At 44.6% G+C, this 26,834-nt stretch overlaps 1 long non-coding RNA gene and 1 pseudogene across 3 annotated transcripts; both read right to left on the bottom strand.

Moving 5' to 3' along the window:
- Positions 1-477: 477 nt before the first annotated feature.
- LOC105718214 (uncharacterized) lies at positions 478-26,277 on the bottom strand. 3 transcript variants are annotated; one of them, XR_010339847.1, is made up of 4 exons: positions 15,794-26,277; positions 15,615-15,693; positions 14,543-14,685; positions 478-1,158 (listed from the first exon to the last, which is right to left on the bottom strand). It is a non-coding gene; the product is annotated as an uncharacterized LOC105718214 (long non-coding RNA). The 3 variants fall into 3 exon arrangements; XR_010339848.1 differs by lacking the exon at positions 478-1,158 and adding an exon at positions 9,992-10,606; XR_001107712.3 differs by lacking the exon at positions 478-1,158 and having other exon boundaries at positions 14,369-14,685.
- LOC135271763 (5S ribosomal RNA) lies at positions 5,735-5,853 on the bottom strand (annotated as a pseudogene).
- Positions 26,278-26,834: the final 557 nt, after the last annotated feature.

Below are 26,834 nucleotides of genomic sequence, written 5' to 3'. Positions count from 1 at the left end.
GACCAACATGATGAAACCCCATCTCTACTAGAAATACAAAAATTAGCTGGGTGCAGTGGCTCACGCCTATAATCTCAGCACTTTTGGAGGCTGAGGAGGGAGGATCACCTGAGGTCAGAAGTTCAAGACCAGCCTGGCCAACATGGTGAAACCCTGTTTCTACTAAAGATACAAAAATTAGCTGGGCGTGGTGGCACACGCTTGTAATTCCAGCTGCTTGAGGGGCTGAGGCAGGAGAATCACTTGAACCCGGGAGGCAGAGGTTGCAGTGAGCCAAGATTGCATCACTGCACTCCAGCCTGGGCAACAAAGCAAGACTTTGTCTCCAAAAAAAAAAAATTAGCTGGCTGTGGTGGCACATGCCTACAGTCCCAGCTACTCAGGAGGCTGAGGTGGGAGGATCACTTCAGCTTGGTAGCTACAGGTTGCAGTGAGCCATGATCGCACCACTGCACTCCAACCTGGGCGACAGAGTGAGACCCCATCTCAAAAGATATAAAATAAAATGTGCTACAATACTCAATGCTTGTATGCAGAGTAGAGTTAGGTTCTAGACTGATATATTTAGTCAGAGTTCTCCAGAGAAATAGAACCAACAGGATATATTTAGAGAGACATAAAAGATTTGTTAGGGGGGCTGGCTCACTCAATATGCTATCTGCAAGCTGGAGAATCAGGAAAGCTGGTGGTGTCATTCAGTCCCAGTCCAAGGCCAAAGGCCTAAGAACTAGGGACCAGGAGCTGTGATGTCCAAGGGCAGGAGAATGATGAATGTCCTAGTTCAAGAACAGAGAGAATTCTCACTTCCTTGGCCTTTTTGTTTTATTCGGGGCCCTGCACATATTGAATAATGGTTCCCCTGCCCCCTGCCCCCCACCACGTTCATTGAAGCCAGATCTTCTTTTCTTGGTCTATTGAGTCAAATGTTAATCTCTTCCAGAGACACCCAGAACTAATGTTTTACCAGCCATCTGGGCATCCCTCAAGCCAGTCCAGTTGACACATAAAATAAACCATCACAAACAAGATCATTATAAACACCTATATGAGGCCAGGTGCCTTCTGCCGGTAATCCCTGCCTTTGGGAGGCCAAGGAAGGTGGATCACTTGTGCCCAGGAGTTTGAGACCAGCCTCAGCAACATGGCGAAATCCCATCTCTACAAAAAAACACAGGAAAAAATTAGCCAGGTGTGGCGGTGTTTACCAGTGATCCCAACTACTTGGGAAGATTGCTGAGCACACCACTGTACTCCAGCCTGGGCAACAGAGTGAGACCCTGTCAAACAACAACAAAAAACAGCAGCAACAACAAAAAACCACGGCCATGATAGATAACTTTATTTATTTATTTTGAGACGGAGTTTCGCTCTTGTTGCCCAGACTAGAGTGCAGTGGTGCGATTTTGGCTCACTGCAACCTCCACCTCCCGGGTTCAAGTGATTCTCCTGCCTCAGCCTCCCCAGAAGCTGGGATTACAGGTATGGGTCACCACGCCAGGCTAATTTTTTGTATTTTTAATAGAGATGAGGTTTCTCCATGTTGGTCAGGCTGGTCTTGAACTCCCAACCTCAGGTGATCCACCCACCTCAGCCTCCCAAAGTGCTGGGATTACGGGCTTGAGTCACCATGCCAGGCCAATTTATTTATATTTTTCTGAAACAGAGTCTTGTTCTGTGCCCAGGCTGGAGTGCAGTGGTGCAATCTCAGCTCACTGCAACCTTCATCTCCTGTGTTCAAGAGATTCTCCTGCCTCAGTTTCCTGAGTAGCTGAGACTGCAGGTGCATGCCACCATGCCTGGCTAATTTTTGTATTTTTAGCAGAGACAGGGTTTCGCCATGTTGGCCAGGCTGGTCTCGAACTCCTGACTTCAAGTGATCCACCAGCCTCAACCTCCCAAACTGTTGGGATTACAGGCATGAGCCACCACATTCAGCCTCCATGATAAAATTTTTGCCTCCATCAATATCCAATGTGGGCATTGGAAAGTCCTGTCCTACACCACATACTGCAGGATGTCTAGCATTCCTGGTTTCTGACCATTTAATGGTAGCGTTCCCCATTGATTTTGAAAGCCAAAAATGTCCCTGCAGATGTCAAGACCCCCCTAGGGCATAGTACCACCTTCTTGGGAAATCCTTGGTCTAACTATGAAGCTCCCCAGCAAGGGGCAGGGCCCATAGCTTGGGTCTTTGGAACCCTGTGGAGAGGATGTGTTGGGGTTTCTTTGTTCTCTGATTCTTCCCCTTCCTTTCTCCTGCTTAGACTCCCCTTCCTTTAACCCCTTGCCCGCCAGTGCTCCTTCCCTGCTCTTTTTTCTTCTCCATAGAAATAATCAAGCCTCCGGCCAGGCGCGGTGGCTCACACCTGTAATTCTAGAACTTTGGGAGGACGAGGTGGGCAGATCACAAGGTCAGGAGTTCAAGACCAGCCTGGCCAATATGGTGAAATCCCGTCTCTACTAAAAAATACAAAAATTAGCCAGGCGTGGTGGTGCACACCTGTAGTCTCAGTCTCAGGAGGCTGAGGCAGGAGAGTCTCTGGAACTCGGGAGGTGGATGTCGCAGTGAGCCAAGATCACACCACTGCACTCCAGCCTGGGCAACAGAGTGAGACTGTTTCAAAAAAAAAAAAAAAAGAAATAATCAAGCCTCAGTCCTTTTCATCTCCCTTTCCACTGTTCCTCTGAGCATCCTATGATATAAATGTAAAAGCCCCACATTTGAGTAGAAAAACTTAAATTCTATCTATCTGTCTATCTATCTATCTATCTATCTATCTATCTATCTATCTATCTATCTATCCAATCTACCTATTTTAGAGATGGAGTCTTGCTTTGTTACCCAGGCTAGAGTGCAGTGGCATGATCTCAGCTCACTGCAACCTCTGTCTCCCGGGGTCAAGCAATTCTCCTGCATCAACCTCCTGAGTAGCTGGGATTACAGGTGCCCACCACTGTGCCCAGCTAATTTCTGTATTTTTAGTAGAGACAGGGTTTCACCATGTTGGTCAGGCTGGTGTCGAACTCCTGACCTCAGGTGATCTGCCCACCTCGGCCTCCCAAAGTGCTGGGTTACAGGCGTGAGCTACTATGCCTGGCCGAGAAAACTTAAATTTATTTTTATTTTTATTTTGGTTTTCTTAGAGACAGGGTCTTGCTCTGCCGTCCAGGCTGGAGTGGAGTAGCGCAATCATAGCTCACTGCAGCCCCTAAGTGATCCTCCTGACACATCCTCCTGAGTAGCTAGGACTACAGGCCTGCACCACCATAAGCTGTTAATTTTTTGTTGTCATTGTTGCCCAGGCTGAAAAACTTGAATCTTAATCCTGACTTTTCCATTTATTAGCCGAGCTGGACATGTGCCTGTGGGTTAGAGCTGGTGCTTGATTGCATTGTGGTTGAGGATTGACAGCCCCTGGCCCTGTGTCAAACTTGGAAATGTTCTAAGCTAGTTTCTAAGCCAGCTGTCTTCTCAGCTTCCTGAGAGTAAAATTTATATTCTGATAGTAGCCTCCGCCTCCAAGTATACGTGTTGCCACAAGAGGCGCAGAGTAGACCTTCAACGAACATGTGCTGCTTGACTCTTCGTTTATAGGAGTGCCTTGTGTCAGGAGCTGTCACAAGCACCAATTCTGAGATTGGCTGTGCCATGAGCCCACCTCTCTGGGATACAGAACTTAGTGCCTTTGGGAGAGCATGTCTGGAACTTTTAAAAGGTCAGCCGCTGGAAAAATCACCCAATTTGCCTCTAAATCCAACTGCAAGATTAGCTAGGCTCCCAGTTACAATGTTATCTTTGATTTCCATCTCCAATGTCTCACTTTTACTATGGTCCTGTTTTGTTTGTTTGTTTGTTTTTTGACAAGAGTTTTGCTCTTGTTGCCCAGGCTGGAGTGCAGTGGTGTGATCTCAGCTCACGGCGTCACTGCAATCTCCGCCTCCCGGGTTCAAGTGATTCTCCTGCCTCAGCCTCCTGAGTAGCTGGGATTACAGGCGCTCGCCACCATGTCCGGCTATTTTTTTGTATTTTTAGTAGAGACGAGGTTTCACCATGTTGGCCAGGTTGGTCAAGAACTCCTGACCTACGGTGATCCACCTGCCTCGGCCTCCCAGCGTGCTGGGATTACAGGCATTAAGCCACCGCACTGGCCAGGTCCTGGTTATAATGTCTCTGCTGTAATCCTGCCTTTCTGGATCCTGATCCTGATACTTGGTTTCTGATCTGTTTCCCTTTTGCACTCCTGGTTTTGACTTTGGCCTATGTATGTATGATATATATGTGTGTGTGTGTGTGTGTGTGTGTGTGTGTGTGTGTGTGTGTATATATTTGGAAACGGGGTCTTGCTCTGTTGCCCAGGCTGGGGTTTCAGTGCTGTGATCATGGTTCACTGCAGCCTTACCCTCCCAGGTTCAAGTGATCCTCCCACCTCTCAGCCTCCCAAGTAGCTGGAACCACAGCCATATGCCACCATGCCCAGCTAATTTGTAGATACAAGGTCTCCCTGTGTTGCCCAGGCTGGTCTTGAACTCCTGGCCTCAAGTAATCCTCCTGCCACGGCCTCCCAAAGTGTGGGGATTATAGTCATGAGCCACTGCACCTGGCCTATCTATGATCTTTGATCTAAAATTCCAGCTTCAGGCTGGGCATGGTGACTCACCCATGTAATCCCAGCACTTTGGGAGGCCAAGGCGGGCAGATCACTTGAGGCCAGGAGTTCCAGACCAGCCTGGCCAACATGGTGAAACCCAGTCTCTACTAAAAATACAAAAATTAGCTGGGTGGGGTGCCGCATGCCTGTAATACCCGCTACTTGGGAGGGTGAGGCAGGAGAGTCGTCTGAGCCAGGAGGTAGAGGTTGCAGTGAGCTGAGATCTCGCCATTGCACTTAAGCCTGGAAGACAGAGAGAGACTCTGTCTCAAAAAAAAAAAAAAAAAAAAAAATGGAGTACTAATACATGCTACAACATGGATGAACCTCAAAACATTAGGCAAAGTGGAAAGAAATCTGCAAAGACCACATATTGTATAATTCCATTTAGATGCAATGTCCGTAAAAGGCAAATCCATAGAGACAAAAAGTAGACTGGGGCGCCAGGGGCTGGAGGAAGGATGGAGAGTGACTTTAAACGGGCATAAAACGCCTTCCTGAAGTGATGAAATGTTCTAAAATTAGATTGTGGTGATGGTTGCACAACTCTTTATACTGAAGACCATTGAGTTGTGCACTTTAAATGGGCAAATCTTGCCAGACTCAGTGGCTCACGCCTGTAATCTCAACACTTTGGGAGGCTGAGGCGGGCAGATCATGAGGTCAAGAGATCTAGCCTGGCCAACATGGTGAAAACCCGTCTCTACTAAAAATACAAAAAATAGCTGGGCATGGTGGCACGTGCCTGTGGTTAAAGTGAGGTCTTTTTTAAGGCTTCTATAGTCCTTTCCGGCAATCTTGCTCTTGCCTGGGCACCCAAGTTCCTCAGATACATCAGTAATACATAGGATTCAAGTTTTTGCCTCCCAGAAAGTAACTTATCTTTCTCAATGTATGCAAATAGCTCCATGACAAAGAAAGTGTGTCACCTTACACCATTCCACAGTAGCAGAGCCCCAGACCCTACCATACAAGGAACCTGGTTCCAGAAATAGCCCTTACTGTGTTGTTTATTCACGTGTCCTCTGTTAAACAAGTGTGCTCCCTGATAACTCAGATATCTCATTTACTATTTTTTTTTTTTTAGCTTACAGCACGTGGTATTCCCTGTTAGCCTCCTGTCCAAGTACTACCCAGGCCTGACCCTACTTAACTTCTGAGATCAGATGAGATCAGGCGTGTTCACAGTGGTAGGGCCACAGACTAATTTACTTTTGAATCCTAAGGTCTGGCACAACTCCAGACACATGCTTTGTGTTCAAAAACAAATTTCTTTCTTTTTTTTTTTTTTTTTTGAGACAGAGTCTGGCTGTTGCCCAGGCTGGAGTGCAATGGTGCAATCTCAGCTCACCACAACCTCCGCCTCCCGGGTTCAAGCAATTCTCCTGCCTCAGCCTCCCAAGTAGCTGGAATTATAGGAACATGCCACCATGCCCGGCTAATTTTGTATTTTTAGGAGAGATGGGTTTCTCCATGTTGGTCAGGCTGGTCTCCTACTCCCGACCTCAGGAGATCCGCCCTCCTTAGCCTCCCAAAGTGCTGGGATTACAAGCATGAACCACCACGCCTGGCCAAAAAGAGATTTCCTAATTGGTAAATTATTTTTATTTATATACTGCTCATGGAAATAAGGAATTTTTTTTTTTTTTTTGCTTTTTGTCTTTCTCTTTATTTTTTTATTTTTATTTTTTATTTTTTATTTTTTGAGACAGAGTTTCGCTCGTTACCCAGACTGGAGTGCAATGGCGCGATCTCAGCTCACCGCAACCTCCGCCTCCTGGGTTCAGGCAATTCTCCTGCCTCAGCCTCCTGAGTAGCTGAGATTACAGGCACGCGCCACCATGCCCAGCTAATTTTTTGTATTTTTAGTAGAGACGGGGTTTCACCATGTAGACCAGGATGGTCTCGATCTCTTGACCTCGTGATCCACCCGCCTCGGCCTCCCAAAGTGCTGGGATTACAGGCGTGAGCCACCGCGCCCGGTCCTTTCTCTTTATTTTTAAAATCGTTGCCATCTACAAGAGATGCTCCTTTGAAGGGAAAAATTTATGGATCATGAAAATTTGTCCTGAGAACAGATTTTCCCTACACAGCTAAGCAGCAGCAACTTCTGCCATACACCTCTTGAAGATAACAGCAACAATAAAAGTAATAATAATAAAGTTGAAATAGGTCATAAGTTTGAGACCAACCTGGTTTTTGTTTTCTTTCTTTTTTTTTTATCTATACGTCTCACAGGGTTTGTTTTTATGTCATTCTAAATTTCAATCTTCCATGGAAAAGAAAATCAAAGAGTTATAATATCACTATTGGCCAATCATCATCATAATTGATTGATGCAAGAATTATCAATGAATGCTAAAAGGTTTGGGTGAAAGTTGAATTACACACTTATTTACAGTCTCAAAGTGTTTCACACTTTTTTACTTTTTTTTTTTTTGATGGATTTTTGCTCGTCTCCCAGGCTGGAGTGCAATGGTGCAATCTCTGCTCACTGCAACTTCTGCCTTCTGGGTTCAAGGGATTCTCCCACTTCAGCCTCCTGAGCAGCTGGGGACAGGCACTGGGCTTTTTTTTTTTTTTTTTTTTTTTGAGTCAGAGTCTCACCCTGTCGCCCAGGCTGGAGACCAATGGCGTGATCTCAGCTCACTGCAACCTCCACCTCCTGGGTTCAAGTGATTCTCCTGCCTCAGCCGCCCAAGTAGCTGGGATTACAGGCATGTGCCACCACGTCTAGCTAATTTTTTGTATCTTTAGTAGGGAGGGGGTTTCACCATGTTGGCCAGGCTGGTCTCGAACTCGTGATCTCGTGATGCGCCTGCCTCAGCCTCCCAAAGTGCTGGAATTACAGGCGTAAGCTACCTAGCCTGGCTGTCGGGCTAATTTTGGTTTGTGTGTGTGTGTTTTAGATGAAGTTTCACTCTTGTTGCCTAGGCTGGAGTGCAGTGGTGCAATCTCAGCTCACCACGACCTTTGACTCAAGGGTTCAAGCAATTCTCCTGTCTCAGCCTCCTGAGTAGCTGGGATTGCAGGCATGCACCACCATGTCCCACTAATTTCGTATTTTTAATAGAGATAGAGTTTCTCCATGTTGGTCAGGCTGGTCTGGAATTCCTGACCTCAGGTGATCTGCCCGCCTCGGCCTCCCAAAGTGCTGGGATTACAGGCATGAGCCACCCGGCCTAATTCTTGTATATTTTTAGTAGACATGGGGTTGTTTCACCATGTTGGTCAGGCTGGTCTTGACTCCTGACCTCAGGTGATCCGCCTGCCTCGTCCTCCCAAAGTGTTGGGATTACAGGCATGAGCCATATATATATATATATATATATATATATAAAGTCAAGGCTGTGAAAGTCAGGGCCAGCCTGAGAAATCTTTCCAAGTTGAAGAGGACCAAAAAGACATGACCACAGAATGCAACAGGTGATTTGAAATTTTTTAAAAAGAACATGATTGGGGTAATTGGCAAAATCTGAAAGAAGTCTATAGGTTAGCGAATAGTATTATAGGAAGGTGAATTTTCTGATTTTAATCATCTTACTGTGGTTATCTTCCCACAAAATTCCTTGTTTAGTGTTTAGAGGCTGGATGTGGTGGCTCATGCCTGTAAACCCAGTGCTTTGGGAGGCCAAGGCTGGAGTTTGAGAGCTCAGGAGTTTGAGACTAGCCAGGGCAACATAGTGAGAGTTCTTCTATGCAAAAGAACCCCAAAAAACAAAAAACAAAACTTATCTGGGCGTGGTTGCACCCGCCTGTACTCCCAACTTCTTGGGAGGCTTAGGCGGGAAAATTGCTGGAGCCCAGGAGGTTGAGGCTGCAGTGAGCCATGATCATACCACTGCACTCAAGCCTGGGCAACAGAGCAAGACTTTATCTCAAGAAAAAAAAGCGTATGGAGGTAAAGGGGCGGTATGTCTGTAACTTACTCTCAAATGTTTCAGAAAAAAATATAGTGAGAATGATAAAGCAAATGTGATAAAAATATTAACATTTGGGGAATGTGGGAGAAGGCTGTATGGGAACTCCCTCCACTATTCTTGCAAGAATAGTACAATTATACAAAAAATGTTACAAAATATTATAGTTTCTTCTGCCTCTGGACACTAAAGCTATTATGAGATGTTTTCTGTGGCACTAAGGGAATATGGTAAGCCTGTGAAAACTGGTCGGAAGGGTTTTGAGTCAGTAGAATTCCCTACCCTTTACCTGTTCTCTTTCCAAGACCCACCCTGGGCCTGATGACTTTGGGATGGGCCTAGGTGAATTAGATTTATATGCAAGTCAACTTTATAACTTCCATATGTTAGAATGTACATCTGGCTACACATATTTAAAAAATTAATAGTGGGGAGGCCAGGTGCTGTGGCTCATGCCTGTAATCCCAGCACTTTGAGAGGCTGAGGCTGGCAGATCACAAGGTCAGGAGTTCAAGACCAGCCTGGCTAACACGGTGAAACCCCGTCTCTACTAAAAGTACAAAAAATTAGCCGGGCGTGGTGGCAGGTGCCTGTAGTCCCAGCTATTTGGGAGGCTGAGGCAGGAGAATCGTTCGAACCCAGGAGGTGGAAGTTGCAGTGAACTGAGACTGTGCCACTGCACTCCAAACTGGGCAACAGAGCAAGAACACTGTCTCAAAAAAAGGCAGGGGGAGGGGAGGGCTTAAAAGTGATAGAAGTTTAGTTTCTCACTCAAATAACAGAATTCAGATGGTCATTCTAGGGCTAGTATGGAGTTCCCTAATCATCAGAAACTCAAGACGCCTCTAGTTTTCTTGTTAAAAGTCTCGTTCTGTAGCTGAGGCTGGAGTGCAGTGGTGTGATCTTGGCTCACTACAACCTCTACTTCCCAAGCTCAAGTGATCCTCCCACCTTTTCCCCCCAGTAGCTGGCATTACAGGTGTGTGCCAACACACCTGGCTAATTTTTTGTATTTAAAAAAAAATTTTTTTTTAGTAGAGATGGAGTTTCATCATGTTGGCCAGGCTGGTCTTGAACGCCTGGCCTCAAGTGATCTGCCCACCTCAGCCTCCCAAAGTGCTGGGATTATAGGCATGTGCCACTGTGCCCGAGACCTCTAGTTTTTTGTTTTTTTTTTTTGAGATATAGAGTTTCGCTCTTGTTGGCCAGGCTGGAGTGCAATGATGTGATCTCGGCTTACTGCAACCTCCATCTCCCCGGTTCAAGTCATTCTCCTGCCTCAGCCTCCCAAGTAGCTGGGACTACAGGTGCGTAATACCATGCCCAGCTAATTTTTGTATTTTTAGTAAAGACATGGTTTCACCATGTTGGCCAGGCTGGTCTCAAACTCCTGACCTCAGGTGATCTATCTGCCTTGGCCTCCCAAAGTGCTGGCATTACAGGTGTGAGCCACCACGCCAGGCCAACACCTCTAGTTTTAATGCTCTGATGTGCTTAGCACACAGCCTCACGATCCAAGCTGGCTGCTCAAGCTTCAGACTACACATCCATATTCTACCCAGTAGGAAATAGGAAGGAGTAAAAAACAGTGCCCATAACCCTTTTTAAAGGACATTTTCTGGACAATGCACACAATAGTTTTGGTTGCAACTCTTTGTTCCAGAAAGATTTCTCTTTTTTATTTTCTTTTGAGATGGAGTTTCACTCTTGTTGCCTAGGTTGGAGTGCAATGGCCCCATCTTGGCTCACTGCAACCTCTGCTTCCTGGGTTCAAGTGATTCTCCTGCCTCAGCCTCCTGAGTAGCTGGGATGACAGGTATGTGCCACCACGCCTGGCTAATTATGTATTTTTAGTAGAGACAGGGTTTCTCCATGTTGGTTAGGCTGGTCTCGAACTCCTGACCTCAGGTGATCCACCTGCCTTGGCCTCCCAAAGTGCTGGGATTACAGACGTGAGCCACTGTGCCCAGCCTGTTCCAGGACAATTTCTCACTGCAAGAGAGCCTGTGAATTGCAGTCTGGGCAGCCATGTTCCATCTGAAAATCAAGGAGGGAGAGAATGGATATTGGGGTGTGCAACAAACCTGTGTACCAATGCAAGATGAGATGAATCAGTAAGAAAAATCTTGCAGTCATAACTGAAGTGACAGTATTGGGATCACCTGGTGGCATAAAGGATATTAGATTTGGAGGTGGGTGGTCTAGAACATGTAAGCAGAGACAGGAGACTTTTTCAAAGGGAGAAGAAAATGGCAACAACCTTAGGATGCCCTGGAAGGTAGGAACGAAAGACAGGTGAGAGTTCTGGGTAAGAGCTGTAATTTAGCTAAGTGATTAAGACTTTAGATGAGCTGAGTGAGGTGGTTCACACCCGTAATCCAGGCACTTTAGGAGGCTGAGATGGGAGGATTGCTTGAGCCCAGGAGTTCAAGAATAGGCGGGGAAACATGGCAAAACCCTGTCTCTATAAAAAATACAAAAATCAACCAGGCATTCTGTAGTCCCAGCTACTTGGGAGGCTGAGGCAGGAGGATTGCTTGAGACTGGGAGGTGGAGGGTGCAGTAAGCTGCGATCACACCACTGCACCTCTGGGCAACAGTGAGACACTGTCTCATTAAAACAAAACAAAACAAAACAAAACTGTAGCTGAATAGGGAGAAAGGGAAGAGAAGGAAAACAAGGATAAGAGACAAGGAGGAAAGTGGCCAGGCGAGGTGGCTCACTGCATAAGAACACACAGACACACACACACACTGGAGCCTTTTGGAGGGTGAAGGATGGGAGGAAGGAGAGGATCAGGAAAATAACTAGTGGCCAGGTGAGATGGCTCACGCCTATAATCCCAGCACTTCGAGAGGCCAAGGTGGGCAGATAACCTGAGGTCAGGAGTTTGAGACTAGCCTGGCCAACATGGTGAAACCTTGTATATAATAAAAATTCAAAAATCTGCTGGGTATGGTGGTGCACCCCTGTAGTCCCAGCTACTTGGGAGGCTAAGGCAGGAGAATCGCTTGAACCCAGGAGGTGGAGGTTGCAGTGAGCTGAGATCATGCCACTGCACTCCAGCCTGGGTGACAGAGGGAGACACTGTCAAAAAAAAAGAAAGAATAAGGAAGAAAGAAATAGAGGACCCAAGGAGTGACAGGAGGCTCAAGTTCAGCACTGCTCTGTCCTGCTTGATGCTGGCTTTTAGGTCCCTGGGACTGCGGCCTTTCACTTTGTAAGAATTCCGGTGAGGACAGCTTTATTTGGTATAAAGAACCATCAGCATTTCCAGTCATCATTTGTAGTATTGGAAACTCTCCTGACTTCACCTAAAGCCTTTAGATAACTAAATCAGGCAAGCGAACGTGGTACAAGGGCCAGAAAAAAAAAGTTAGGCTGTATTGAAAAGAAATCCAATTGTGTGCAAGTAGGAATGTTAGTAACGACTGATAAATCAACCCATAGCTCTGCCGCTGTCTTCTGGGACACCAGAGTTGACTATTATGGGAAGGTTTATTGTTGTGGCTCTGATGAGGTCTGGTGGATACTGTGAAAGCTGGTCACAAGGCTTTTGAGTCAACAGATTTTTTAAAGTATTTCTTTAAAAAACTGCCTTACATGCAATAAACAGTTGGCTCTTTTCTTGTGATGTGAATCATAAGGGAATATTTACCTTTGGTCAAGACTATGGAAGGTGAGGTTTGGTGAAAACAGTGAAAGCTGCTTACCAGGCTTTTGAGTCAATAGATTTTTTTTTTTTTTTTTGAGACGGAGTTTCACTTGTTGCCCAGGCTGGAGTGCAGCGGCGTGATCTTGGCTTACCACAACCTCCACCTCCCGGGTTCAAGTGATTCTCATGGCTCAGCCTCCCGAGTAGCTGGGATTACAAGCATGCACCACCATGCCCAGCTAGTTTTTTATCTTTAGTAGAGACAGGGTTTCTCCATGTTGGTCAGGATGGTCTTGAACTCCTGACCTCAGGTGATCTGTCCGCCTTGGCCTCCTAAAGTGCTGGGATTATAGGCGTGAGCCACCTCACCCGGCCACTAGTTACTTTTCCTGATCCTCTCCTTCCTCCCTTCACCCTCCAAAAGGCTCCAGTGTGTGCTGTTCCCCTCTATGTGTGTTCTCATATAGCTCCCACTCGTATGTGACAACATGCGGTACTTGGTTTTCTGTTTGTATTAGTTTGCTAAGGATTATGGCCTCTACCTCCATCCATGTCCCTGCAAAGGTCATGATCTCGTTCTTTATCACGGCTGCATCTTTGTTTTATTTATTTATTTATTTTGAGATGGAGTCTCATTTTGTTGCCCAGAGTGGAGTGCAGTGGCATGCTCTCCACTCGGCTCACTGCAACCTCCACCTCCAGTATTCAAGTGATTCTCATGCCTCAGCCTCTCGAGTAGCTAGGATTACATGCGCATGCCACCACACCCAGCTAATTTTTGTATCTTTAGTAGAGACAGGGTTTCATCATGTTGGCCAGGCTGGTATCCAACTCCTGACCTCAAGTGATCTGCCCACCTCGGCCTCCCGGAGAGCTGGGATTACATGCGTGAGCCACTGTGCCCGGCCATGTTTTTTTTTTTTTTTTAGGCTCCTTAAACAAACTGCCTTGCATCCAGTAAACACTTGGTTCCCTTCTTGTGAGAAGAATCGTAAGGGATATTGTTGCCTTTTGGTCAAGCTTGTGGGGCAAAGAGATGAGTTAGGGTAAAATATGCACTTGAAGGCTCTGAGGTTTGCTCAAAGCACTTCATTTATAGTTAAAAAACAAAGTTGACATTAAAGCATCCTTGAGCTGGAAGGGACCCTTTTCTTTGGGTATAAATAATTTTTTTTCTTTTTCCCTTTTTTTTTTTTTGAGACAGAGTCTTGCTCTTTTGCCCAGGATGGAGTGCAGTGGCGTGATCTTGGCTCACTGCAACTTCTGCTTCCTGGGTTTAAACTATTCTTCTGCTTCAGCCTCCCACGTAGCTGGGATTACAGGTGCACACCACCATACCCAGCTGATTTCTGTATTTTTTTTTTTTTTGAGACGGAGTTTCACTCTTGTTGCTCAGTTTGGAGTGCAATGGGGCGATTTCGGCTCACTGCAACCTCCGTCTCCCAGGTTTAAGCAATTCTCCTGCCTCAGCTTGCTGAGTAGCTGGGATTACAGGTATGTGACACCATGCCCAGCTAATTTCTATATTTTTAGTAGAGACAGGGTTTCTCCATGTTGGTCAGGCTGGTCTCGAACTCCCGATCTCAGGTGATCCACCCGAGTCAGCCTCCCAAAGTGCTGGGATTACAAGCGTGAGCCACTGCGCCCAGCCAATTTTTGTATTTTTAGTAGAGAGGTGGTTTCACAATGTTGGCCACGCTGGTCTCAATCTCCTGACTTCAGGTGATCTGCCCGCCTCGGCCTCCACGTGAGCCACTGCACCCAGCCAGGTACAGATATTTCTAGAGCAGGCTGGAGAGACTGAAGCTTGCTTTGTTTATAGAAATCTGTTCCACCCCAATCATGAGAATTTCATGATTGTAGACACTTGCCTGTGCCAATAATTTCAAAATCTAAAACTGGTGGGGTTTTTGCAAGTTTTGCAAAATATTTTGCAAATCTGGCTCTGAGTCCCTTTGAATGGTTTAGGCTGACAGTGGGACTGAGGTCTGAGACCTGTAGTCACTCCCAGGACATGACTCCCTGAGCCCTCAAATGGTTCTTTAGGGTACAAACAGGAGACCAAGATATTCACTAAAGCAATGAGAATGTTCTAGTGTCTGTGAGTGTGGACCCGAGCACTGTGATCAAACAAACTGCTTGGCCTATTAAAAACACACTGAAAGCAACACATTTTTGTTTCGCAACATACAAGAGGGCAGGTTGCCAAGTACTTGGATATAATGTGGAATCCATAAAAATCAATCCTGCTCTTCGTCACTTTCTTCATACTGGATTAACCTTATAGCATCAGAAATGCCACAGAAGAATTACGTACTCTGTACTGGGAATTCTCCTTCTCAGCGACTTTTTATAAAAATGACAAATCAGTTTTCAGTTTCAGTTTTCTCTTCTGTATGTAACTGGCCCATAGGTAGAAGGTGTGAGAAACCTCATTGAATTTTTCTACTGAAGAGGTACCTGCCGGAGACAAAAATTAAAGTTAAATTAACTAGAACAGAAAATGCCTAAGGGCTATTTTCTTCCTTTAAAGTGAAATTTGACTTGTAATTAAAACACACTTTGTTTTGTAGGAAGAAGGACGTTAGGGGATAATTTTTTTCTTTTTTTTTTTTTTGAGATGGAGTCTTGCTCTGGTTGGAGTGCAGTGGCGGGATTTCAGCTCACTACATCCTCCGCTTCCTGGGTTCAAGCGATTCTCTTGCCTCAGCCTCCCGAATGGCTGGGACTACAGGCACGCGCTACCACTCTCGGCTAATTTTTGTTATTTTCAGTAGAGATGGGGTTTCATCATATTGGTCAGGCTGGTCTTGAACTCCTGACCTCCTGATCCACCTGCCTTGGCCTCCCAAAGTGCTGAGATTACAGGTGTGAGCCACTGCACCCAGACTTTTTTTTTTTTAAATCTGGTTTTTAGTCAAAATCTTCATCACTCACTTTTTCCTTCCCTCCCTTTTTTTTTTTTTTTTTTTTTTTGAGACAGAGTCTTGCTTTTTCGCCCAGGCTGCAGTGCAGTGGTACAATCTTGGCTCACTGCAATCTCCACCTCTTGGGTTCAAGCAAGTCTCCTGCCTCAGCCTCCTGAGTAGCTGGGATTACAGGCACCTGCCACCATGCCTGGCTAATTTTAAAAATATTTTTAGTAGAGACAGGGTTTCATCATATTGGCCAGGCTGGTCTCAAACTCATGACCTTGTGATCCACCTCCCCTGGCCTCCCGAAGTGCTGGGATTACAGGTGTGAGCCACTGCACCTGGCCTTTTCTATCCTTTTTTTCTCTCTCCCAGTTGAAACATGGAAGATAAAAGGCAGGAAGAAAACAAGTGGGTATTTTAACATTCCATTTTAAAACTGCTGAAGTAATAAGAGGTTATCTTCGGTAGACTTACCCTATCCAAGTCGAGGTTTGAGAAGCCTGTGATCCCTCAATCCCTGGGAAGGCTATTCCCTATTTCACAGGCGAAGAAACTGCAGCAGAGAGAGGTCGAGGTCAGACAGGTCAGAGGATAGAGTGTGACTCAGGGTTTGCGCTTCCCTTCCAGGCAAGGGGACTCCAAGAACAACATACGTGGTCTGTAGCCCTGTCTTCAGAGGGCCGCCTTCTGTCTTCAGGCTGCCTTCTTTCTCTTCTGCGGTTCTGAGGCCTTTGTTTCCTTCCTGCTGTGCTGACTCAGGACCCCAGGAAGCCTGGCTTCCTGTCATGGACTGTTCGAGGAAGGCCTGCAGGGCTGCAGAGTCAGCAGAAGGGGCACCGTGGGAGAGCACGCAGCGGCCAGAGGGCCAGGGCAGAGGCTGAGCCACGCAGGCGCCTGTGCACACAAACACACACACTCATTCACACTCACGTTCACGCCCACAAACACACAGACGTAAACACACACCTTCACATACTCACATTCACATACACACTCATTCCCAAACACATCACACACATACACATGCACGTTCACATACACTCACACAGATGTAAACATGCACACTCACACACTCACATTCACATATTCATTCCCCACATCACACACATACACATGCACGTTTACACACACATACACATTCACATACACAGATGTAAACATGCACACACACACATTCACATATTCACTCACATTCACTCGCATTCACACCTACGTTCACACACAACACATACACGTTCACACAGACATACACACTCCACACACTCAAACACACTCATCCGCACACACATTCACACTCCCATTCACACCTACATTCACACACAATACAAACACGTTCACACAGATGTAAACACACTCCACACACTCACTCACATTCACATACCCATTCCCACACACTTCACACACATACACATGCACATTCACATACACTCACACACAAAGACGTAAACATGCACACATACTCATCCACACAGTCACTCACACACATACTCTCACACATTTGCATTCACACCTACATTCACACACACATGCACATTCACACACAATACATACATGTTAACACAGATGTAAACACACACACATCCACACTCATCCACATGTTCACACACATGCATGTTTGCACACACGTTCACACACACAGATGTAAACATTTGCACACACTCATCCACACACAAACACATGTTCACACAAACATACATGCAAACACTGACATACTCATGCTCTCAGACACACATTCACACACATGCTCATACACTCACATGTACAGACATACATACGCACACACACACAGAGCACATCTGACTAGGAGAGAGAAATAAAAGTGGTGGATTGAAAGTGTACTGAGAAGCCAGAAGCAGCCACCTGATACATCTGGGGAGGCCAGAAATGCTGCAAACTTCTACTTACTTCCTTTGAGAAAGGTTCCTGCTTTCATCAGGAAGGAGAAAAATATAGAGCAGCTTCTTTGTTAAACATATCCACATTGTTTTAAATTTTTATTTTTAAAATTACATGGTTTTTTTTTTTTTTTTTTTGAGACAGAGTGTTGCTCTGTTGCCCAGGCTGGAGTGCAGTGGCGCGATCTTGGCTCACTGCAACCTCTGCCGCCCAGGTTCAAGCGATTCTCCTGCCTCAGCCTCCCGAGTAGCTGGGAATACAGGCACGTGCCACCATGCCTATCTAGTTTTTGTATTTTTAGTAGAAACGGGGTTTCACCATCTTGGCCAGGCAGGTCTTGTACTCCTGACCTCAAATAATCTGCCTGCCTCAGTCTCCCAAAATGTTGGGATTACAGGCGTTAGCCACCATGCCTAGCCTTCTTTCAGCCTTTTCTTATTGTGAAATATGACACACTACAGAAAAGTGTATGAAACAGAGATGCCTCATTATTTTATCACACAGCAAAGAGCCATGTCACAAAACATCAGGTCAAGAAATGTACCATCATGAGCAACTCAGACCCTCACTCATGCTTCCCATCTCCTTTTGGAGGCAACCACAGTCCTAAATTTTATGGCAGTTGTCTCCTTGCTAAGCATGTGTCTGTCAATGCTGTAGTTAAGTTTGTTTGCCTTTTTTTTTTTTTTTTTTGAGATGGGGTCTCGTTCTGTTGTCCAGGCTGGAGTGCAGTGGAACGATCTCAGATCACTGCAGCCTCCACCTCCTGGGTTCAAGCAGTTCTCCTGCATCAGTCTCCTAAGTAGCTGGAATTACAGGTGTGTGCCACCATACCGCGCTAATTCTGGTATTTTTTAGTAGAGATGGGGTTTTGCCATGTTGGCCACGCAGGGCTTGAACCCCTGGCTTCAAGTGATCTGCCCGTCTAGGCCTCTCCAAGTGCTGGGATTACAGGCAGAAGCCACCACTCCTTGCCTGCTGTGGAGTAATTCATGGTATGAATGTGGAGGTTTGCTTATTCCACTGCTGAAGTACATCTGGGTCTGCCTCCAACTTTTGGCTATTACGATTCATACTGCTACGAACACTCATAGAATATTCTAATACAAATACTCATGTCTTTTGAGACACAAGTTCACATAATTCCTGGAGTGAAACTGCTGGGTTATAGAGGATGTTCAACGTCAATAGATACTGGCAAACAGTTTTCTAAAGTGGTTACGCCAATTTTTTTTTTTTTTTTTGAGACAGAGTCTCGCTCAGTTGCTCAGGCTAGAGTGCAATGGTGCAATCTCGGCTCATTGCAACCTCCGCCTCCCAGGTTCAAGCAATTCTCCAGCCTCAGCCCCTCCAGTAGCTGAGATTATAGGCAATCACCACCATGCCTGCCTATTTTTTTTATTTTTAGTAGAGATAGGTTTCTCTATGTTGGCCAGGCTGGTGTTGAACTCCTGAACTCAGGGGATCTGCCTGCCCCGATCGTCCAAAGTGCTAGGATTACAGGTGTAAGCCACCACACCTGGCCGGTTATACCAGTTTAAACTGACTCAGCTGTATTTCAGATTCCATTGCTCTACATCCTTACCACTTCTCTGTATTGTCAGCCTTTTAAATTTTAGCCCTTCTGCTGGGTTGTGCCGCTAGCTCATGATTTTAATTTGTATTTGTTTGCTTATGAGTGAGGTTGAGCATTTTCAAACACCCTTAACGGTCATGGATACCTTTTCTGCTGAATTACCTGTTGATGGCATTTATCTGTTTTTTTTCTTTATTGATATGTAAGAATCCTTTATATATTCCAGATCTAAGCCCTTTGTTATACGTGCTGTAAATATCCTTTTCCACTTGTGACATGAAGTTGCACTCTTTTAATAATGTTTTGTAGTGTACAGAATTTCTTAATTTAAATGTAGTCAAATTAATTTTTGTCTTCTTTTTGGTTATTGATTTTTGTGTCCTGTTTAATAATTCTTTCCTAGCTTCAGGTCACAAAGATATTTTAATATTATCTTCTAATTCTGTGGTACTGAATATGGTAGCCATTTGTGGCTATTTAAACAGAAATGAATTAAAATGAAACAAAAATTTTAAAATTCCTCAGCTGCCTGTATTAAAGCACAGATCATCAAATACTTTCATTTGCTCTTGGTTTGTACTGTTTGAGGAGCTTTATCGTTTTTTCTTACACATTTAAATCTACGACCCACCTGGAATTAATCTTTCTTTGTGAAGGTCAGGTTTCTTTCTTTCCTTTTTTTTGGAGACAAGGTCTCACTCTGTTGCCCAGGTTGGAGTGCAGAGGCATGATCTCTGCTCACTGCAACCTCTGTTTCCCGGGTTTAAGCAATACTCGTGCCTCAGCCTCTGCTGTAGCTGGGACCACAGGCATGCACCACTACACCTGGCTAATTTTTTGTATTTTTAGTGGAGATGGGGTTTCACCAAAAATTAGCTGGGCATGGTGGCACACTCCTGTAATCTCAGCTATTTGGGAAGCTGAGGCATGAGAATCACTTGAACCTGGGAGGCAGAGGCTGCAGTGAGGCCAGATGGCACTACTGCACTCCAGCCTGGGCAACAGAGTGAAACTCTGTCTCCAAAAAAACCAACCAACCAAAAGAAAACAAAAGACTTACCAGGGGCTTAATTTTATTGGGCCTCTCAAAGAATTAACTTTTGCCTATGTTTTCATTTCTTTGCACTTTCTTTGTGCTTAATTTTCTAACTTCTCAACAAGAGGACTTTATTCTTATTTCAGTCTCTCTTATTTTCTAATATTGGCATTAAAAATACTTTAATTAAAAACTTGCCATTGAAGTATAGCTTTAGCTGCATCTCAATTTTGAGGATGTAATATTTTTATGAACTATCAGTTTAAAATACTTTGATTCCCATTGCGATTTTTTTTTAAATCCGTGAGTTATTTACAAGTATATATATAGTTTTTGAACATGTAGATATTTCCTACTTAATTTTTAAAATTCTTTTTTGGCTTCATTGCGTCACTGTCTGAGAATGTACTCTGAATGATTTACATCACTTGAAATTTGTTGGAACTTGCTATATTGCCTAGCATTTCATAAACATTCCATGTATACTTGAAAAGAATCTGGGATCTGCAGTTGTGAGTGCACTATTCTATATATGCCCATTTGGTTAAAGTTTGCTTACCCAGTTGCTCAAATCTATTGCTTACTAATTTTGTATATGCTTCTTTTAACAGTTCACTGATAGACATAACTTCCACTATAACTGTAGATTTGTCTCCGTGCAATTCGGACTATTTTTTGCTTTATATATTTTGAGGCTATGTGTATCAGTGACACAAAACTGAGAACTGTTATATCTTCTTGGTGAATTGAGAATATTATCGTTATCCAGTGTCTTTCTTTATTTCTAGTAATGCTGTTTGCCCTAAAGCCTACTTCGTTTTGGTCAGTCTTCGAATGGTTTGCCTTTGAATTTTTTTTTTTTTTTTTTGAGACACACACACACGCAAAATGGAGTCTCACTCTGTTGCCCTGGCTGGGGTGCAGTGGCATGATCTTGGCTCACTGCAACCTCCATCTCCCAGGTTCAAGGGATTCTCCTGCCTCAGCCTCCTGAGTAGCTGGGATTACAGGTGTACACCACCACACCTGGCTAATTTTTTTTAATTTTTATTTTTAGTAGAGATGGGTTTCACCATGTTGGCCAGGCTGGTTTTGAACTCCTAATGCCAGGTGATCTGCCTACCTTGGCCTCCCAAAGTTTTGGGATTACAGGCTTGAGCCACTGCACTCAGTCTCAATTTTTTTAATTTTGTAAATTGTGGTAAAATATGTATAATAAAAAATTTCCCACTGGGTGCAGTGGCTCATGCTTCGGGAGGCTGAGGTGGTCGGATCACGGTCAGGAGATTGAGACCATCCTGGTTAACATGGTGAAACCCCGTCTCTACTAAAAATACAAAACATTAGCTGGGCTTGGTGGCATGTGCCTGTAATCCTAGCTACTCAGTAGGCTGAGTCAGGAGAACCACTTGAACCTGGGAGCTGGAGGTTGCAGTGAGCTGAGATTGTGCCACTGCACTTTAGCTGGGGTGACAAAGCAAGACTCCATCTCAAAAAAAAAAAGAAAAGAAAATTTCCCATCTTAACAATTTTTAAGTATACAGGTCAGTAAAGTACATTTGACCTGTTTTGCAGCCTATCTCTAGAACTCTTTTCATCTTGCAAACTTAAAACTATGCACATTAAATAACAACTTCCTACTCTCTCCTACTCCAGCCCTGGGGTATAAATTTGTATAAATTTAATAATATAAATCTGTATAAATTTGATTACTAGAGGAACCTCATATAAGTGGAGTCATATGATATTCGTACTTTTGTATCTGCTTTATTTTACTAAGCTAACAGCCTCATTGTTCATCCATGTTGTAGCATGTGTCAGAATTTCCTTCCTTTTTAAGACTTAAGGCCAGACATGGTGGCTCACACCTGTAATCACAGCACTGTGGGAGGCTGAGGTGGAATCCTTTCCTTGGGCCCAGGAGTTTGAGACCAACGTAGGCAACATAGGGAGACACCATCTCTACAAAAAAAATTAAAAAATTAGCTGGGCATGGTGGCACGTGACTGTAGTCCCAGCTACTTAGGACGCTGAAGTGGTAGGATTGCTTGAGCACAGCAGGTCGAGGCTGCAGTGAGCCTTGTTCCTGCCACACTGTATCACAGCCTGCGAGACAGAGCGAGACCCTGTCTCAAAACAAAAATTAATATTTCATTTTATGTATGTACCACATTTTATCCATTCATTTATCAGTGGGCACTGTGTTGCTTCCACTTTTTGGCTATTATGAATAATATTATGAATGTGGCTGTACAAATATTTGAGATTCTGCTTTCAATTCTTTTGGGCATATACCCAGAATTAGAACTACTGGATCATATGGTGATTCTATGTTTAATTTTTTTTGAGAAGTAGTCTCACTTTGTTGCCCAGGCTGGAGTGCAATGGCACAATCTTGGCTCACTGCAACCTCCGCCTCCCAAGTTCAAGTGATTCTCCTACCTCAGCCTCCCATGTAGCTGGGATTACAGGCGCCTGCCACCACGCCCAGCTACATTTTTGGGTGTATTTTTAGTAGAGACAGGGTTTCACCATGTTGGCCAGGATGGTCTCAATCTCTCAACCTTGTCATCTGTCTGCCTGGGCCTCCCAAAGTGCTGGGTAATTTTTTTTTTTTTTTTTTTTTTTTTTTTTTTAGTAGAGACAGGGTTTCTCCACATTGGTCAGGTTGGTCGCAAACTTCCGACCTCAGGTGATCCACTCGCCTCTCAAATTGCTGAGACTACAGGCATGAGCCACCATGCCTGGCCAAAATTTTCTTTTTTTTTTTTCTTTCTTTTTTTTTATTGCCTTTTAGGTTTTGGGGTACATGTGAAGAACATGCAAGATTGTTGCATAGGTACACACATGGTAGTGTGATTTGCTGCCTTTCTCCCCATGAGAAATTTTCAATCTTGTATCTTACCTCCTTGGGAACTGTAGCTTCCTGAGTAGTTGGGACTATAGGCACATGCCACCATACCTGGTTAATTTTTTTAATTTTTAAATTTTTTATGCAGAGATGAGGTTTCTCTGTTACCCAGGCTGGAGTGCAGTGGCACAATCTTGGCTCACTGTAACCTCTGCCTCCTGTATTTTTTTTGTTTTTTTTTTGCTGAAATTTCCAATCTTGTATCTTACCTCCTTGGGCACTGTGGCTTCCTGAGTAGTTGGGACTATAGGCACATGCCACCACACCTAGCTATTTTTTTTGTTGTTGTTTTTAAATTTTTTTTGTAGAGACAGGGTCTCAGTATGTTACCTAGGCTGATCTTGAATTCCTAGGCTCAAGTGATCGTCCTGCCTCAGTGTCCCAAAGTGCTGGGATTATAGGCGTGAGCAACTGTGCCTGGCCATATTTTTACATGTTTAAAAAGTTGGGGGCGGCTGGGCGCGGTGGCTCATGCCTGTAAACCCAGTACTTTGGGAGGCCAAGGCGGGTGGATCACGAGGTCAAGAGACCGAGACCATCCTGGTCAACACGGTGAAACCCGTCTCTCCTAAAAATACATAAAATTAGCTGGGCACGATGGCGCGTGCCTGTAATCCCAGCTACTCAGGAGGCTGAGGCAGGAGAATTGCCTGAAACCAGGAGGCGGAGGTTGCAGTGAGCCGAGATCGCACCATTGCACTCCAGCCTGGGTAACGAGAGCGAAACTCCGTCTCAAAAAAAAAAAAAAAGTTGGGGGCTGGCGTGACTGTAATCTCAGTACTTTGGGAGGCCACGATGGGTGAATCACTTGAGGTCAGGAGTTCAAGATCAGCCTGGCTAACATGGTGAAATCCCATCTCTACTAACAATATAAAAAATTAGCTGGGCATGGTGGTGCATGCTTGTAATTTGTTACTTGGGAGGCTGAGGGAGGAGACTAGACTGAACCCAGGAGGCAGAAGTTGCAGTGAGCCGAGATTGCACCATTGCACTCCAGCCTGGGCAACTGAGCTAGACTCCATCTGAAAAAAAAAGTTGGGGAAAAAAAACCCAAAAGATTAACAACAAAAAAGAGACAGAGAAAGAGAAACAGAACATTACTGAACAGAGAATATGTATAGTTCTCAAGGCTTAAAATGTTTACTATATGGCCCTTTACATAAAACGTTTGCTGATACTTGCTCAGTTGATCTGTTAAAAGCAAACGTCCCTAGGGCAAAAGGACCCCAAATGTTAGAATCACCTTCCTTTTCTGTCTACTGTTGGTAGCTTTTCACTCTTTTTACCCAGCTGTGTTCAAGCAGATGTCTTCAAAAATTAGGTCTATTTTGTTTTCGCTATCCTCAATGGTGGGGTTAGCCTGCATGATCCCGTCTGCCATCACTTCTTTTCATACCTCAAGTAGAAACGAAGCGGGCCTAAAAGTAGAAGAGGAGGCCGGGCGCGGTGGCTCACGCCTGTAATCCCAGCACTTTGGAAAGCTGAGGTGGGTGGATCACAAGGTCAGGAGTTTGAGACCAGCCTGGCCAACATGGTGAAACCCTGTCTCTACTAAAAATAAAAATAAAAAAATTAGCTGGGCGTGGTAGCGGATGCCTGTAATCCCAGCTACTTGGGAGGCTGAGGCAGGCGAATCACTTGAACCTGGAAGGCAGAGGTTGTAGTGAGCCGAGATTGCTCTACTGCACTCTAGCCTGGGTGACAGAGCAAGACTGTCTCAGAAAAAAAAAAAAAGGGAAAAAAAATTAAAAGTAGAAGAGGAATATTAGAGTCCAAGGATATAACATTTTGTTATACATATAAATATATCACATATATTTATATATATTATTTTATATATATTTATATATAATATATATATTATATATATATTGATATACTTTGAGACACAGTTTCACTTGTTTCCTAGGCTGAAGTGCAATGGCGTGATCTCAGCTCACTGCAACCTCTGCCTCCCAGGTTCATGTGATATTCCTGCCTCAGCCTCCCGAGTAGCTAGGATTACGGGTGCCTGCCACCATATCCGGCTAATTTTGTATTTTTAGTAGAGATGGGGTTTCCCCATGACAGTTAGGCTGGTCTCAAATTCCTGACCTCAGATGAGCCGCCCGCCTCAGCCTCCCAAAGTGCTGGAATTATAGGCGTGAGCTACTGTGCCCAGCCAACATTTTGTTATATTTTTAAACCCATGTTATCTCCCCGTAGTATATTTTAAATGACTTGGAGCAGAAATCTTGGCTAAGCATTCAAAGTGTCTGAAATTAATAAGCAGTGAATTCTTGTTAGATTAAGTGGGAGGAAAAACAGAAGACAGCCCATCAGAGAAAAGGAAGAAGAAGGGAGGAGTGAAAACGACTTGTGTGGAATAGAAATGGAGGTGGTACAAAGTGGAAGGAAGAAAAAGAGAAGGAAAGGTGAATATGGGGCAGAACAAAACTTAAAGAATGGGATTCTATTTACTTTTTTTTTTTTGAGACAGAGTCTCACTCTGCTGTTCAGGCTGGAGTGCAGTGGCACAATCTTGGCTCACTGCAACCTCTCTGCCTCCCACGTTCAAGCGGTTCTCCTGCCTCAGCCTCCCGAGTAGCTGGGGTTATAGGTGCCTGCCACCACAACTGGCTAATTTTTGTATTTTTGGTAGAGACGGTGTTTAGCCATGATGGCCAGGCTGGTCTTGAACTCCTGACCTCAAGTGATCTGCCAGTCTCAGCCTCCCAAAGTGCTGGGATTACAGGTGCAATTCTATTTATTTTTACCAAGGCCTTACAGTCAATGATTCTTAGAAACCTAGTTTCTACTTTTTACCAAAAAAAAAAAATCCAAAACAATTTAATCCTTTTCCTTTGTGCTCTTCCTTCCAACCATTCACTTATTTTTGCAATTCATGGTAGAAAAGGGAATTCATTCATTCATTTGTTCACTTACTCATTCAACAAATATTTATTAAGTACTTACAATATGTCAAGCTTTGTTCTAAGCACTGAGGACAGAGACATTAATGAACACTACATCCATCCATTCATGCCCTCACTGAGCTTCCATTCTAGTAGGCCACAGTAACTAAGGTACTGTAATTGAGGTGCTAGATGCTATGTGGATTAACATCCTAAAGATCTATTGGCCAGGGGTGGTGGCTCACGCTTCTAATCCCAGCACTTTTGGAGGCTGAGGTGGGCAGATCACCTGAGGTCAGGAGCTCCAGACCAGCCTAGCCAATGTGGTGAAATCCTGTCTCTACTAATAATACAAAAATTAGTCAGGGGTGGTGGTGGGTGCCTGTAGTCCCAGCTACTTGGGAGGCTGAGGCAGAAGAATCACTTGAACCCGGGAGGCGGAGGTTGCAGTGAGCTGAGATCGCGCCACTGCACTCCAGCCTAGGAGAAAAGAGTGAAACTGTCTATAAAAAAGAAAAAAAAGATATATTGTCTTCTCAAGAGTCCAGTGCAGGTGTTTTTGGCCAAGCCAGTTTCTGAGTGTTCATTCAGAGTCCAGTTTCTGCTCTATGTCCATTGGCAAGAATCATATGGCCCAGCCAAATGCAAGGGGATATCCGGCAAATGTAGTTTCCAGCAGCAAACAGGAGTATTTGGTAATTAGCAAGCTGACTCTGTCACATGAGGAGAGACAGATAAGAAACTGAATAAACTACATACGTTCAAAGGCAATAAATGGTTTGGAGAAAAAAAGTAAAGCATGAGAAGAAATATGGAATTTGTGTGTGTGTTGAATACTGTAATTTTAAACAGAATGGTGAGAGGGACTTACTGGAATGAGCAAAGCAGAGTGAGCTATGCAGATCCTCAAAAAAGAATGCATTACAGCTGAAGCAGGGCAGAGCAGGGAGAGAGGTAAGAGATGAGGTCAGAGAGATGAGAAGAGGCCGACTGTGTAGGACTTTAGTTTTTCCTCTGAACGAGATGAATAGAAGCCAGAAGGTTGTACTGAGAGGTGTGATGCGATTTGCTTTGCAGTTTGTAAGGCCCAGTTATCTTGAGAAGAGACTGGATGTGGGCGTACGGGAGGAGATCACAGTGGACTGGACCAGAGTGGAAACGATGGAGGTGGTAAGAAGCGATCAGATCTGGATATATTTCAGAAGGATTTGCAGCTGGATTGAAGGTGGAATTTGAGAGAAAGGAGGGATTGTAACCTGGCCAATTTTAAGGATGTGGTCGCCAGTGATGAAGCTGGGGAAGACCACAATGGAGCATTATTTGTGTGGGGAGCTTAAGAATTCAGTTCTTGGTCTGGGTGAAGTGGCTTATGCCTGTAATC

Source organism: Aotus nancymaae, unplaced genomic scaffold (genome assembly GCF_030222135.1).
Source record: "Aotus nancymaae isolate 86718 unplaced genomic scaffold, 86718_ANA_hifiasm-v0.15.2.pri h1tg000089l, whole genome shotgun sequence".
Classification (NCBI taxonomy): Eukaryota; Metazoa; Chordata; class Mammalia; order Primates; family Aotidae; genus Aotus; species Aotus nancymaae.
Note: the sequence above shows the minus strand (reverse complement) of the source record. Positions and strands in the feature narration are given on the sequence as shown.